The following is a 16,309-nucleotide window of genomic DNA, read 5'->3' on the forward strand; positions in this document are numbered from 1 at the left end:
TCAAAAAAAAATAAAATAAAATAAATAATAAATTTTTCATTGTATAAAATAGGTATCTTCACATACAAGAAAATTCCATTAAACTGAGAAGAACTTGGTTGGTCACTAAAATTTTTTTATTATAAAATTGTTGCAATCAAAAATACTTTATGTTCGAAACGTTCGTTTATATCAAGAACAGGCTTCATGTTTAAATAAATAATTCCTTCGAAATCCCGACAAAATGTTGGAATATACAATATGTATAAAATAATATACAGTGCACTCGCGGTAACGTGAACTCCGCATAACGTGAACACGCCTTTTCATACACTAACTACTCCGTAACGCACACGCACAGAAAAAACATGTTTGGACATGGTTGCCTCATCCATTTAATGCTTATATAGAGCATATAATCGTCGCGAAAACCATGTATTTTGTCTTTGTAAAAATAATTTTCGAGCGGAGAAAAATATATGTTGGCAATAAGCATTTAAATGGTTCTCAAATGCCGCAAACATGTTCTATTATTTAAATGAAAGAATTTGAGACCATTACATGGTCGGGAAAATCATATACCTGACCATTCATTTTTATACCCTCCACTATAGGATGAGGGTATATTAACTTTGTCATTCCGTTTGTAACACATCGAAATATTGCGCTAAGACCCCATAAAGTATATATATTCTGGTTCGTGGTGAAATTCTGAGTGGATCTGAGCATGTCCGTCCGTTGAAATCACGCTAACTACCGAACGAAACAAGCTATCGACTTGAAACTTGGCATAAGTAGTTGTTATTGATGTAGGTCGGATGGTATCGCAAATGGGCCATATCGGTCCACTTTAACGTATAGCCCCCATATAAACGGACCCCCAAATTTGGCTTGACGATCCTCTAAGAGAAGCAAATTTCATCCGATCCGGCTGAAATTTTGTACATGGTGTTAGTATATGGTCTCTAAAAACCATGCAAAAATTGGTCCACATCGGTCCATAATTATATATAGCCCCCATATAAACCGAACCCAAATTTGGCTTGCGGAGCCTCTAACAGAAGCATATTTCATCCGATCGGGCCGAAATTTGGTACATGGTGTTGATATATGGTCTTTAACAACCACGCAAAAATTGGTCCACATCGGTCCATAATTATATAGCCCCCATATAAACCGATCCCAAGATATGGCTTGTGGAGCCTCTAAGAGAAGCAAATTTTATCCGATCCGGCTGAAATTTGGTACATGATGTTGGTATATGGTCTCTAACAACCATGCAAAAATTGGTCTACATCGGTCCATAATTATATATAGCCCCCATATAAACCGAACCAAAATTTGGCTTGCGGAGCCTCTAACAGAAGCATATTTCATCCGATCGGGCCGAAATTTGGTACATGGTGTTGATATATGGTCTATAACAACCACGCAAAAATTGGTCCACATCGGTCCATAATTATATAGCCCCAATATAAACCGATCGCAAGATATGGCTTGTGGAGCCTCTAAGAGAAGCAAATTTCATCCGATCCGGCTGAAATTTGGTACATGATGTTGGTATATGGTCTCTAACAACCATGCAAAAATTGGTCCACATCGGTCCATAATTATATATAGCCCCCATATAAACCGTTTTCCAGATATGACCTCTGGAGCCTCTTGGAGGAGCAAAATTCATCCTATCCGGTTCAAATATGGAACGTGGTATTAGTATATGGCCTCCAACATCAATGCAAAAATTGGTCTGCATCGGTTCACAATTATATGTAGCCCCCATATAAACCGATCCTAAGATTTGGCTTGCGGAGCCTTTAAGAGAACCATATTTCATCCGATCCGGTTGAAATTTGGAACATTTGGAACAACCGTGCCAGAATTGGTCCATATCGGTTCATAAGTATATATAGCCCCCATATAAACCGTTCTCCAGGTTTGACCTCCGGAGCCTCTTGGAGGAGCAAAATTCATCCGATCCGGTTCAAATTTGGAACGTGGTGTTAGAATATGGCCGCTAACAACCATACCAAAATTGGTCCACATCGGTCTATAGTTATATAGCCGATCCCCAATCACACAAAAATTGGTCCATATCGGTTCATAATCATGGTTGCCACTCGAGCCAAAAATAATCTACCAAAATTTTATTTCTATAGAAAATTTTGTTAAAATTTTATTTCTATAGAAAATTTTGTCAAAATTTTATTTTTATAGAACATTTTGTTAAAATTTTATTTCTATAGAAAATTTTGTGAAAATTTTATTTCTATAGAAAATTTTGTTAAAATTTTATTTCTATAGAAAATTTTGTCAAAATCGTATGTCTATAGAAAATTTTGTCAAACTGAATTATATACGTATGTGATCGATCTCTTTCGATTTAATATATACTACGTATGGACTTACATACAATTTAGAAGAGGGTGTTAGGAGGTTTTAATGTACCTTGTCATCGGCAAGCGTTACCGCAACTTAAGTAATTCGATTGTGAATGGCAGTGGTTAGAAGAAGTTTCTAAGCAATCCATGGTGGAGGGTACATAAGCTTCGGCCTGGCCGAATGTACGGCCGTATATACTTGTTTTACTTTTTTGCAGGGAAAAAAAGTATTTTTATAGGTTACATATAGACATGTCTAGAACCATTACATGGCTATAAAGACCATGTACATTGTTTTCGTGACCATTTAATTTTTTAATTTTTTTGAAGCGAAAAGAATTTTATAAAAACATTGAGCAGGTACGCACGATTTTCAATTTGCGCGTCAGTCGTGTGTTGATTGTTTCTTGGAATGGACAGAGAATACGGGATTACTGTGTTCTGTGTTTATTTATTTATTTATTTATTCAGAAGTGGTACGTGGTTTTATGTGAATACAAAAAAGGAAAGTGTAATTGAAAAAATGTACCTGGTTTTAGTTCTGCATTTTGATACATGGTATAATTTATTTTTATTTGTAGTTACATGATGTCTGCGTTGATACATTGGATGGGCACAAGTAAATATTGAATGATTTCTTATTATTGAAATTGAACCAAAATAGAGTGTGTAAAAATATGTGATGTTTGCTTGCACGACATAGTACATACAAATAAACAATGAATTAGTTTATAAATAAATAAAAACAAATAAATAAAGTTAATTTGTGTTTTCTTTTCTCATCCTTTTTTCGACGATGAAAAAAGTTTTTTCATAAAGATCAAAACATTTTAGGTTGTAACCATGTTCTTTTAACTGGAAGAAAAACATTTTTGGCGAATACCATAACATTTTAGATCGTGACCATTGCCTTTTAATGGAAACAGAATTCTTTTTTTTAAAATAATAACATTTTAGATGAGAACCCTGTTCACTGAGCCAACATGGTTGCAGGTGAAAATGTTACATGGTCGACGCAAAAATAGCACCTATCATATTATTTTGCTCTTCGAATATGATTGTGACAATCATGTTTCTTCTCTGCGTACATTCATTCACAATGCCAAATACAATTTCGAATACACTTACGGAAGTTTTTAGTGATATAGTTTGGCTTTTTTCGTGAATTTTAATTATTAATTAAAATTACTTTATAATTCCATACCCACTGATATTTTTCCGATCTCTTTTTTTAATTTTTTTTTCATGAAATTAAATTAAGCTTCTAATAATTTTAATAAAAAAAAATAACTGATGGCCTCAGTTGCTAAAGCTTCCCTCTATTTTCCCATACTCATCTTATATTTACTATAAGTTTAGTATAATTTAAATAAATAAAATAAAAGACTATCACGCTAGAACGTGTAAAACTCCCGAATATGGTTATGGTTTGTTCCGAAATTCGTTGAAGTTCGCTAACGTGAACTCTCTTGGTTTTAATTAGATCACGTTACCGCGAGTGCACTGTATATAAAAGATATTGAACTAGTATGAAAGATTATGCCACAAATTGACAAATTTGAAATAATGCAATTTTAATTAATTACCGAAAACGTATTTCTTTTGCTAGAGTTTTTTGAATTTCTTCGAAAATTTTAAACTTTAATAACCAAAAAAATGTCAAGAACATTGGACACTTTTTACGAACGAAATTCTTGGTATACCTTTTGACAAATACGTACTTCTCAAAGCTCTGATATATCTTCAAAAAATTATACACACTAAGGAACGATCATACCTCGCGTTTCCAGACGAAATGTCTGTGTTTGTAAAGAATCTTACATGTAGCCGAATGCTAAGAATTGTCCGACGTTAGTAAAATTTTGATAAATGTGTTATCGATCCCATAAACAAACAGCAATCTCGATTGTGTCCTCAAGCATAACTTAACATATAGAGTAGCCAATATTTGGGATATGTGCGACACGAACACTGTGAGTTATTATAGTCTGGACCAGAGAATGAAGACGACCCATTTTTGTCGGGGGCGGCTTACACTAAATTTTTGCCTCCGGCTTGACGGCTAAGCCGATATAAATTTGTCTATTCAGTGGCGCACAATTATCCATTATAAAATCAATTTGATGTCATCCAAAAGGTAATGAGATTAATTGAACAACCAAACTTACAATCAAATTTACATTGCATTCAAATTTTCGGAGCTAACATAAATTTTTGCAAGATTATTTTGTGGGTGGAAAGTTCAACATTTTGGCAAAAATACAACAATTATTAATAAATTTTTCTAATTTAAATCAATATTTTTGATTAATTGGCGGCTTAGTCGAGATGAGTCGACATATTCAGCGGCGGCTTCGACTGGCAAAAGCTGGTCGAAGGCTCCCATATATATCTTTCGCCCGATATGGACTAATACGGTCCCAGAAGCCAGAGTTTTACCCCAATTTGGTTGAAATTTTGCACTAGGAGTACAATTAGTAGTGCAGTCATGTGTGCCAAATTTTATTGAAATCGGTTCAGATTTAGATATAGCTCCCATATATATCTTTCGCCCGATATGGACTAATATGGTCCTAGAAGCCAGAGGTTTGGCCCAATTTGATTGAAATTTGGCACTAGGAGTACAACTTGTAGTGTAGTCAAATGTTCCAAATTTGATTGAAATCGGTTCAGATTTAGATATAGCTCCCATATATAGCTTTCGCCCGATTTACACTCATATGACCACAGAGTCCAATTTTTTGCTCCGATTTAGTTGAAATTTTGCACAGGGAGTAGAATTAGCATTGTAAAGGGTGATTCTTTTTAGGTTAGGATTTTCATGCATTAGTATTTGACAGATCACGTGGGATTTCAGACATGGTGTCAAAGAGAAAGATGCTCAGTATGCTTTGACATTTCATTATGAATAGACTTACTAACGAGCAACGCTTGCAAATCATTGAATTTTATTACCAAAATCAGTGTTCGGTTCGAAATGTGTTTCGCGCTTTACGTCCGATTTATGGTCTACATAATCGACCAAGTGAGCAAACAATTAATGCGATTGTGACCAAGTTTCGCACTCAGTTTACTTTATTGGACATTAAAACAACCACACGAATGCGTACAGTGCGTACAGAAGAGAATATTGCGTCTGTTTCTGAGAGTGTTGCTGAAGACCGTGAAATGTCGATTCGTCGCCGTTCGCAGCAATTGGGTTTGTGTTATTCGACCACATGGAAGATTTTACGCAAAGATCTTGGTGTAAAACCGTATAAAATACAGCTCGTGCAAGAACTGAAGCCGAACGATCTGCCACAACGTCGAATTTTCAGTGAATGGGCCCTAGAAAAGTTGGCAGAAAATCCGCTTTTTTATCGACAAATTTTGTTCAGCGATGAGGCTCATTTCTGGTTGAATGGCTACGTAAATAAGCAAAATTGCCGCATTTGGAGTGAAGAGCAACCAGAAGCCGTTCAAGAACTGCCCATGCATCCCGAAAAATTCACTGTTTGGTGTGGTTTGTACGCTGGTGGAATCATTGGACCGTATTTTTTCAAAGATGCTGTTGGACGCAACGTTACGGTGAATGGCGATCGCTATCGTTCGATGCTAACAAACTTTTTGTTGCCAAAAATGGAAGAACTGAACTTGGTTGACATGTGGTTTCAACAAGATGGCGCTACATGCCACACAGCTCGCGATTCTATGGCCATTTTGAGGGAAAACTTCGGAGAACAATTCATCTCAAGAAATGGACCGGTAAGTTGGCCACCAAGATCATGCGATTTGACGCCTTTAGACTATTTTTTGTGGGGCTACGTCAAGTCTAAAGTCTACAGAAATAAGCCAGCAACTATTCCAGCTTTGGAAGACAACATTTCCGAAGAAATTCGGGCTATTCCGGCCGAAATGCTCGAAAAAGTTGCCCAAAATTGGACTTTCCGAATGGACCACCTAAGACGCAGCCGCGGTCAACATTTAAATGAAATTATCTTCAAAAAGTAAATGTCATGGACCAATCTAACGTTTCAAATAAAGAACCGATGAGATTTTGCAAATTTTAGGCGTTTTTTTTTAAAAAAAAAGTTATCAAGCTCTTAACAAATCACCCTTTAGCTATGCGTGCCAAATTTGGTTGAAATCGGTTCATAATAAGATATATCCCATATATAGCTTTCGCCCGATTTACACTCATATGACCACAGAGGCCAATTTTTTTTCCGATTTAGTTGAAATTTTGCACAGGGAGTAGAATTAGCATTGCTGCTATGCGTACCAATTTTTTTTGAAATCGGTACATATTTAGATATAGCTCTTATATATATGTTTTTCTGATTTCGACAAAAATGGTCAAAATATCAACATTTTCCTTGTAAAATCGCCACTGCTTAGTCGAAAAGTTGTAAAAATGACTCTAATTTTCCTAAATTTCTAATACATGTATATCGAGCGATAAATCATATATAAACTTTTGCGAAGTTTCCTTAAAATTGCTTCAAATTTAAATGTTCCCAATATTTTTTTACTAACATTGTGTTCCACCCTAGTGCATTAGCCGACTTAAATTTTGAGTCTATAGATTTTGTAGAAGTCTATCAAATTCTGTCCAGATCGAGTGATATTTAAATGTATGTATTTGGGACAAACCTTTATATATAGCCCCCAACACATTTGACGGATGTGATATGGTATCGAAAATTTAGATCTACAAAGTGGTGCAGGGTATAATATAGTCGGCCCCGCCCGACTTTAGACTTTCCTTCCTTGTTAAAATTTTACCTTTCGCCTGGACGGAGAATAGTACGGCGGACCATGCAATTTGTAAGCCAACACACTATCCACTGAGCTACGTAGCTGTTATTGTCATCAATAGATAATTATCCATATAAGTTATATTTATATAGCATAGCTTGCAGCGCCCACGAGTCGATTAAACAAACTTTGTTTAACAGAAACAAACATTTAGCAGTGGAGCAGTGGTTGCTACGTCCGCCGTGCATGCCAAGGGTCGTGGGTTTGATCCCTGCTTCGACCGAACACCAAAAAGTTTTTTTTTTTTTTTTTTTTACATATACTCCAGATATGTTCGGAAGATTACGAAAAGATGTTCAACATTACATACAACAATATTAAATTTTTACTATGAACTGTAAAATGTGTCTTACTAAAGACTTAAAGTCAGAAAACAACAGTATATAAGCGAAATCGACTGTGTTGTTCGTCCGAAAATAATTTTTTTATTGAAAAAATAAAAATTTTGTAACAAAAAAACTCTAACAAAAGACAAACGTTTTCGGTACACGTTTTCCAAACGTTTTTTTTTCTTTGCGTGTAGCTACGATCAAGAGTCATATCTGTTCAACATAAATAGTTGAGTAAAATCAAGATAAAAAAATTGATTCATTGATTCTGAGCAACATCAAAGGAGTATTAGTTGACTTGACTCGATTTTTTACTAAGTTAAACCGCCAAGAATATTAAAGTTCCCAGAGATAAAGCCAAATCTTCGATACCCCCTATTACAGCAATACTATTGACCTTTACAGTTTAACTATTTGTACTCATACCTTCATTATCATGTTTCTATGGACATACACTTATATGTTGTATGCGACAAACCTTGTGACACTCTGTCACTCACGGCTAAAAATGAAACAATTCCCTAATCAATTCATGTTCCTGCCACCACCAAAGTGCCGTTGTGTCAATGATATGGGATGGCTAAATGACAATTCGATAAATTGAACAATTCACAAAACGGAAATGACAGGACAAAGAGAATTTTCTATGTGAGTGAATGTATACATATATATGCATGTGTCTGTGTATTTAAATATGTATGTATAAATATACGATAGAGAATAACAGCAATGTTATATTTATTGAAAGGACCTTTGAGATTGTGCAAGTGTTATGACATCAGGGGAACTTTTACAAAAATAACTCACTCGATAACTTTTCCTGGAGGCGGCCTCATTCAATCGCTTTAATTATTCAAAGCCAAATATATGGACAAGGACATCATATATTTGTTAAATAATGTATGACTTTATGTATATTGAGAAAATTATACAATATACACTTGAATTACAGCAGGCCACTCCGACTACATTTCTACCTACACACCATGTGAATATAAAATTACTTTATTAAGGAATGATTTTAGGCTCTCTAGCACAAAATCTTTGTTACTTTCACAATTGCAGAGCATCAGACGTTTGCACTTAAATTTGTTTGTTTTCTTTAAAAGACGTTTCTTTAAATGCGCTTTTTGTGTGCATTACACACTGGTCTATAAATAGATATGCTTATTTGTATTCGTTACTTGTGTACTGATGAGTATAAGAGCTACATTGTTCAGTATGTTGGCTTACAAAACGAACGTCTCGATTTCTCCGTCCTGGAAAAATTTAAAAATAATTTATAAAACCTGATATTTGCTACTACATACTGTAGAATAAGTGTTGAGAACTAAAAAATAATGTGGAAGATAAAATTAGCCAGAAAAAAAATTGAGCTAGTAGTAAAGGACGTAAACGTTTATCACAAAAATAATATTCTTTATTCTTATAAACTTGTTCGTTGGTCTAAAATTTCGTTTATACGTCACGTAAAGTCTCATTTTCTTTTCATTTAACGAGTCCATTAAAATTTTCCAAATAGAGATGATAACCATAGCATAGTAAAATGTACCAATCTTCATTTTTGCTACCATTATACTATGCACTTGATTGGATGGATGCACTTGCAAAATACATAATATCCAATTTTCTGTCACATAAAACCCCACAAACATTTTGTATAATTTTTATTAATGGTGCTTTTAGATACTTAAGAACTTTAATGCAATGTTTATAAGAGTAGACTCAGAAAAAATTTTACTATCAAGTACATAAAAAATCTAAAAAACAAAATGGATACAACCAATAAAAAATATTTTTCCTCCCAAACGAAACAATCGTTTACCATTTGCTTTTCCACTGTAACCAAGTTTGCGACCAATGCTTTGATTACAAAAAATGTATTCACAGACAGGCGGACATGACTAGATCGATTCAAGGCAACGGTTGCCACCCGGGCTAAAAATAATATCCAGTTTAAAAATTTAGGGATCTAATTTGATACAATTAGTTATGAGTAGATCCGAAAAATGTTCGGATCTAATCATATATAATTACTATGGAATTAGATCTGATCAGATCTTAATATTGGCCTAGATCTAATGTCTTAGATATATTGATATATGGTATATCCCTATATATAGTTGGATCCTATTGGCGTCAATTATTGGGTTTATAAATATCCTTTGAAATGCAAATGTGTAGGATTTAAAATGGTATATGTAACGATTTTAGCTTGCACAAACAAAGAACATTTTCTATTTCTACAATACGGAAGAACTTAATCATAATGGATTTTGATAGTATGATCTAACACAAAAATTAAAATTTTTAAGGATATTAAATTTATAGAAAATTTTGACAATATATTATTTATATTTGTTTTTAAAAATTTAACTTCTATAGAAAATTTTGTCAATTTTTTTCTTCTAAAAAACATCTTGACAAAATGTGTACTTATATAAAATATTTTGTCCAAATTTTACTATTATAAAAAACAAAAAAAAAACAAGTAACTATATACGGCCGTAAGTTCGGCCAGGCCGAATCTTATGTACCCTCCATCATGGATTGCGTAGAAACTTCTACTAAAGACTGTCATCCACAATCGATTTACTTGGGTTGTGGTATCTCAAAACTTCTTAACATCGTTTTCTAAATTGTGAGTTATTCCATACGTGGTATATATTAGACAAAAAAGTTATGTATAGGTATGTCTATAAATAATTACGAATCGACATGGACTTTTGCACGGTATGTAGAGAGCCAGAATTGAAATATGGGGGTCGCTTATATCGGGGCTATATAGAATTATGAACTTGATATGGACCAATTTTTGTGTGATTGGGGATCGATTTATCTGAGGGCTATATATAACTATAGACCGATATGGACCTAGTTAGGCATGGTTGTTAATGGCCATATACTAGCACAATGTACCAAATTTCAACTGACTCGGATGAAATTTGCTCCTCCAAGAGGCTCCAAAACTAAATCTTGGGATCTGTTTATATGGGGGCTATATATGATTATGGACTGATATGGACCACTTTTGGCATGGTTGTTAAATATCATATACTACCACCACGTACCAAATTTCAACCAGATCGGATGAATTTTGCTTCTCCAAAAGGCACCAGAGGTCAAATCTGGGGATCGGTTTATATGGGGGCTATATATAATTATGGACTGATATGAACCAATTCCTGCATGGTTGTTTGATACCATATACTAACACCATGTACCAAATTTCAGCCGGATCGGATGAAATTTGCTTCTCTTAGAGGCTCCGCAAGCCAAATGAGGGGATCGGTTTATATGGGGGCTATATATAATTATGGACCGATTTGGACCAATTTTTGCATGGTTGTTAGAGACCATATACTAACACCATGTACCAAATTTCAACCGGATCGGATGAAATTTGCTTCTCTTAGAGGCTCCTCAAGCCAAATCGGGGGATCGGTTTATATGGGGGCTATATGTAATTATGGACCGATGTGGACCAATTTTTGCATGGTTGTTAGAGACCATATACTAACACCATGTACCAAATTTCAGCCGGATCGGATGAAATTTGCTTCTCTTTGAGCAATAGCAAGCCAAATCTCAGATTTTTTTTCAGTAGACATTTTTCTCAAAATTTTATTTCCATTGAAAATTTTTACAAATTTTTTTTCTTCAGAAATTTTTCTCAAATTTTTATTTCTATAGAAATTTGAAGTACATCTTAATTGGAGAGGAATATTTTGCAAAGTCTGCAAAAACTTCAAGAATTCTACCATTCTACCAAACAATAAAAAAATTACCATTTTTGGTAGAAATTTACCAACTGTGCCAGCCGAGCTCAGGGTCCGGCCCTGTGCATTATTACAAAAGACACCATGTGTCTATCTCGTCTCCTTCTGGGTATTGAAAACATATGCACTAACTTACCATACCACAGTGTGGTGCAGGGTATAACAAATTGTTAAATAAATTGAAATTGAATTTGTCGAAAAATATTTACATTTTAGTTAACATTTTCTACAATAAACCTGCATAGTAGGTTCACGTTTTTTTGAGTGTGTACAGCATTTTCTTCAAGTGAAAATAAACCCGAATTTGTGACAAGCGATTCAACAATCTTATATTTATCTCTAATCTTTTTTAATTGCTTCAATAGAAAACTTGGTTTGTCTAAAATTTCGGCTGAATAGGATCGGTTGAAATTCGCAATCAATGAGGTTCAAGAAGTCTAATTTGACGATGTGTTTCTATGGGGGCTATACATTGAAACCACTTGAAAGATTGCAACTGAAGATTTAGGATATGAAATTTCCACAATATTAAGGACAAATTTCTTTAAAATAAAAATATTTTAATTAAAATAAAGTTCATAATCTTTGATTTAAAAAGTTTTTCTAGTAAATTAGGACATCAATATATGCAAATTGTGCCTCTTTGTCAAAGTCGTATGTCTTTGAAGTAAGCCAAGTTTTGCTTAAATTAAATAAAATGTTTTTGATTTAAGGATATAATCACAGAAAAATGTATCACGAAATTTTTTCAGTTAAATTTTTAATTGAGTTTTAAAAAATATTCAATTAAAATTTTAATTGATTCAACTACTTTTTTAAATGACTTTGGTGTTTGATACTATGATTTCTGTAATTGAAGGCATATCACGAAATTTTTTTCAATTAACATTTTTATTGGGTTTTAAAAAATATTCTATTCAAATTGTATTGATTCATTTACTTTTTTAATTGAATTTGGTGTATGATATCATTTCTGTAATTCAAGGTACTTCAATTAAAAATTAATTGGATCAATTAATTTTGTGATTGAAGACAAAAAATATTTTTTTTGTGTGATATTAAATTTTATTTAATATATTGTAAGAATTATTTTGAGAATTTTGAATCTTTGGTTTAAAGTTTTTTGAAATTAAGAAGACTTTTTCGAATTTGAACTATTTGATATAATTAGTACATTTATTGGTATGTGAATAGCATTGTTAATGAATTCGCCAAAAAAAAAAAAAACGAATGAAAATTCGATAAGTGTAATCGATATTCTAATTGTCATTTTATACTCGTAGAGCCTAAATTTAAAACTAGATGGCGTGTCAAAAATTATTTTATTTTAAATAATTCGAATCTTGTACTTGCAATCAATACCAAGGGAACCCTAAGGGAACGACAAAATCGTTGAATCTAAGTTAATTTTTTTTGAGTGTATGTATTTTGGAAAGTTTTTCATTTACTTATGGAAAAAATCACAGTTGAGATTTGTTCACAAGAAGTTTTATAACAAAAAAGCTACTTGTACGTAATCTTTTTTTCACTCTACCTTAAGGATATACTCAATATGAGAGATATCATTATGTTGTTAGTTTTGTAAATTTGTTTCTTTTGGGATGGCAAATTGGGGTAGGTTGGTTGGTATACAGTTGCTACGTTGAAAATCTAGCACAAGGTGTTTAGTCGCCTTGGAATATAGTAAAATATTTATACTTGGCCTGGTTAGAGGAGACGGGTTGAATGCCTGAACTCAAACTGTGAAGGTATTCTTAACCGGTGTCTTTGGATATCAAAATTCACACACACAGAGCCACTCAACTATATACCTTTTATAAAGGGGGACGAATAGAGACATCCTTAAGCAAATAATTAGTTTGTGGATGTATGTGTATGTATGGGTTAGTGTATACGTGTGTAAATAGATAACAGCTCTGACCTTGTCGTTTGATTATACATTTAAATTGCTTTTCACAAGAAAGGTAACTAAATAGAAATATTCTCCTTGTGCTACTCAAATGTCTTTGCAATCTAAAAAGGAGATGTGTCATAGTATCTTCATTAAAAAGAACCAACTATCGTCACCATCATTTATATCAAATAAACTTTGTTAATTAGACTCTACTAACTCAACGTTTATGTTAATTTAGTTAAATTTTCAGAAAGTACTTGCATATATTTAAATTTATTTTTTTTTCGTCAATTTGTTACTTTGTGATGTATTTTAAAATCTTCTTCAAAATTAGGTTAATCGTTGCCTAAACTCTTCTCTCGAATATATTTAAAGCCACAATTTAGCGTGGCCACAAAACCACGATTGCATTAGTGTTCAGTTTATTTTAGCATTTGGTCGGATCATTTGCCTGTGTGTGTGTGTGTTGGTAACGGAAAGAAATTTTTATTTGTTTGCATTTGTATGGATGTGTGTATGTGTGTGTTGATGTGGCTATTGCTTTTCATTTAGATATAACCAATGTAGGTGAACCAAAAGTTTTGAACATTAACCAGGCCAACCATCGAATAGATATGGTGAGTAGTAGTAAAGTTTGCGAGACAAGCAGGAGGTATTTGTAGTGAAGCAAGAGCATTGAAATAATTAAAGGCTTTTAATATGAGATTCTATTCAACTCAATGAAGTGGACGTTGTAGAGTAAAAGGTTGAACATAAATTTCGCTTTACATAAGTGAGCATTTTTTGAAAAGATATTTATTTTATTTTTCCGCTCCTGACTCAAAGTAAACACTCTCGATGGTATTAAGAACAAGTATGTGGGGGGTATAATCGGGAGAAGCTACACCGGAAAAATTTCCGTAGTTAAACTAACGCTAAATGGAACTTATTTTATTGAAAAAAAATTATTTGTTTGTAGTTAAATTTTATTATATTTTTCGAAATTTTCCACAGTCCAATGAAAGTTTCCTTTTTTTAAGTATGCCTCAAACATTTTATGAACTTAACGTGGGTATAAAGTTTAATGGACGTACACATAAGTTCAATATAAACTAGAGCAAAAGAAAATTTGCGTACGATGAACTACTGTATGGTTAATGATTTGGCGCCAATGATTTTTATACCCTCCACCATAGGGGGGTATATTAACTTTGTCATTCCATTTGTAACACATCGAAATATTGCCCTAAGACCCCATAAAGTATATATATTCTGGGTCGTGGTGAAATTTTGAGTCGATCTAAGCATGTCCGTCCGTCCGTCTGTTGAAATCACGCTAACTTCCGAATGTAACATGCTATCGACTTGAAACTTGGCACAAGTAGTTGTATTGATGTAGGTCGGATGGTATTGAAAATGGGCCATATCGGACCACTTTTACGTATAGCCCCCATATAAACTGACGCTCAGATTTGGCTTGCGGAGCCTGTTGGAGGAGCAAAAGTCATCCGATCCGGTTGAAATTTGGTACATGGTGTTAGTATATGGTCTTTAACAAACGTGCAAAAATTGGTCCACATCGGTCCATAATTATATATAGCCCCCATATAAACCGATCCCCAGATTTGAGCCCCTTGGAAGAGCAAAATTCACCCGATCCGGTTGAAATTTGGTACGTGGTGTTAATATATGGTCTCTAACAACCATGCAAAAATTGGTCCAAACCGGTCTTAATTATATATAACCCCCATTTAAACCGATCCCCAGATTTGACCTCCGGAGCTATTGGAGGAGCAAAATAATCCGACCCCGTTGAAATTTGGTACGTGGTGAAACTTGGTATATTGCCCTAGTATATGGCCGCTAACAACCATGCCAAAATTGGTCCATATCGGTGTATAGTTATATATAGCCGATCCCCAAAAATAATCTACCAAAATTTTATTTCTATAGAAAATTTTGTCAAAATTTTTTTATTATAGAAAATTTTGTCAAAATTTTATTTCTATAGAAAATGTTGTCAAAATTTTATTTCTATAGAAAATTTTGTAAAATTTTATTGCTATTGAAAATTTTGTCAAAATTTTATTTCTATAGAAAATTTTGTCAAATTTTTATTTCTATAGAAAATTTTGTCAAAATTTTATTTCTATAGAAAATATTGTCAGAATTTTATTTCTATAGAAAATTTTGTCAAAATTTTATTTCTATAGAAAATTTTGTCAAAATTTTATTTCTATAGAAAATTTTGTCAAACTGAATTATTTACGTATTTAATCGGCCTTTTTTTTTGTTTCATATGTTATATACCCCGTATGGACTATCTTACAAGTGAGAAGACCATGTTAAGAAGTTTTAAGATACCTTGCCCTCGGCAAGTGTTACCGCAACCCAAGTAATTCGATTGTGGATGGCAGTCTTTAGTACAAGTTTCTATGTAATCCATGGTGGAGGGTACATAAGATTCGGCCTGGCCGAACTTACGGCCGTATATACTTGATTTCTTTACTTTTAGTCCATTTTTTCTCTTATGAGAGGGTATAATTCCATGAGTTGTAGTTAAAAAGTACATCATGGCATTCAATTTTCCTGGTTTTAACAACAAAATGTGGAGAATAATTTCGATCAATTTCCACACTGAAAACAAGTATATACAGTCGTAAGTTCGGCCGACCCGAATCGTATACACCCACCACCATGAATCACGTGTGATAGGTTCCTCTGAAAGCCTCTAGTATTAGCGTATGTAACCTGACCTAAGGACATTTTTCTTTAAATAATGAAATTTAAATTAAAATAAAGTTTATAATCCTTGCTTCAAAAAAAAAAAAAAAAAAAAAAAACAATATATTAAATTTAAGACACAAATTTTGGAAATTTCCGTCCTTCCATTAAAGATGTATGTCTTTAAATTAAGGAACACATTTTTGATTTAAAGAAGTCGTCCTTAAATTAACTGAAATATTTAATCTTTATATTTAAGATAAACACGCTTTAAATATAGGCTAAGACTTATTTTGAGGATTTAGCATATTTGTTTAAAGTTTTTATTTGGAACTCAGAACATTTTTTACTTTGAAGTATCCATTATAATTTGAATTTTTAAAGTGGCATTTGTTTGTTCGTGAATAACTTTATATACTGGGAGAAGAGAATGAAAATTCGATAAGCGAA

At 33.3% G+C, this 16,309-nt stretch overlaps 1 protein-coding gene across 2 annotated transcripts in view; it reads right to left on the reverse strand.

Annotated features, from left to right (window-relative positions):
• Nucleotides 1–16,309, reverse strand: part of LOC142222132 (uncharacterized) — a 287,542-nt gene that overhangs the window by 65,517 nt on the left and 205,716 nt on the right. The gene's annotated exons all lie outside the window — the stretch shown is intronic.

This window comes from Haematobia irritans, chromosome 1 (genome assembly GCF_050003625.1).
Source record: "Haematobia irritans isolate KBUSLIRL chromosome 1, ASM5000362v1, whole genome shotgun sequence".
Classification (NCBI taxonomy): domain Eukaryota; kingdom Metazoa; phylum Arthropoda; class Insecta; order Diptera; family Muscidae; genus Haematobia; species Haematobia irritans.